Source organism: Apium graveolens, chromosome 10, assembly GCF_009905375.1.
Source record: "Apium graveolens cultivar Ventura chromosome 10, ASM990537v1, whole genome shotgun sequence".
NCBI classification, from domain to species: domain Eukaryota; kingdom Viridiplantae; phylum Streptophyta; class Magnoliopsida; order Apiales; family Apiaceae; genus Apium; species Apium graveolens.
Genome location: NC_133656.1, coordinates 118,876,745 through 118,877,745, shown reverse-complemented (window position 1 = coordinate 118,877,745; position 1,001 = coordinate 118,876,745). Strand labels below are relative to the sequence as shown.

Genomic DNA, 1,001 nt, shown 5'->3' with positions numbered 1-1,001 from the left:
TGAGCAAGGCATTGGCTATTTGTCCAATTTGATTTTCTAAGGTCTTGATAGAAACAGCCTGACTTTTGCACAACAACTTTAACTCCTCGAAATCAGCACTAGAAGGTGGATCAAAACCTCCTTGTTGAGGATATGGTTGCCTTTGAGCAAATTGCTGAGGTTGCTGAAATCCAGGTGGATTAAACTGTTTATTTGCAGCTTGCTGATATGACTGCTGAATAGCATTCTGATTATTGCTCCAGCTGAAATTGGGATGATTTCTGTTATTAGGATGATAAGTAGCGGGCATAGGCTGCTTCGGTTTCTAAAAATTGTTCACATACTGAACAGATTCATTAACAAGAGAACACCGATCCATAGCATGAGAGCCTGCACAAAGCTCACAGACACTAGATAATTGATTTAAGCATAGTTGTTTAAAGAATTGACCTTCATAGTCAGTGCCGTGAGCTGTGCTGCAATAGCTGTAGCTGCATCAACTTCCAGAATACCTGTTACTTTCCCAGGCATCATCCTTTGAGTTGGGTTTTGATACTCGTTTGAAGCCATAGTTTCAATGAGATTATAGGCCTCAATATAGCTTTTGGCCTACAAGGCGCCTCCAGAAGCTGCATCGAGCATGGGTCGAGATTGGACCCCCAAACCATTGTAGAAACCAGTGATCACCATCCAGTCAGGCATACCATGATGTGGACACTTTCTCAATATCTCTTTGTAGCGCTCCCAAGCTTCGCACATAGATTCTCCTGGTTGCTGCACAAACTGAGTAAGAGCACTCCTCATTGCTGCAGTTTTGGCCATTGGATAGATATTCACCAGAAACTTTTGTGCAAGATCTTCCCAAATAGTGATGGACCCAGCTGGTAAAGAATGTAACAAGTCCTTAGCTTTGTCCCTCAGAGAGAATGGGAAAAGCCTCAGCTTGATAGCCTCATCAGTGACACCATTATATTTGAAAGTACTATAGATCTCGACAAAATTCTTGATATGCATGTTGGGAT

General features: G+C 42.2%; 1 non-coding gene across 1 annotated transcript; it reads left to right on the top strand.

Moving 5' to 3' along the window:
• The first annotated feature begins 679 nt into the window (after window positions 1-679).
• On the top strand, window positions 680-786 carry LOC141694907 (small nucleolar RNA R71). The gene has a single exon (XR_012564186.1). It is a non-coding gene; the product is annotated as a small nucleolar RNA R71 (small nucleolar RNA).
• Window positions 787-1,001: the final 215 nt, after the last annotated feature.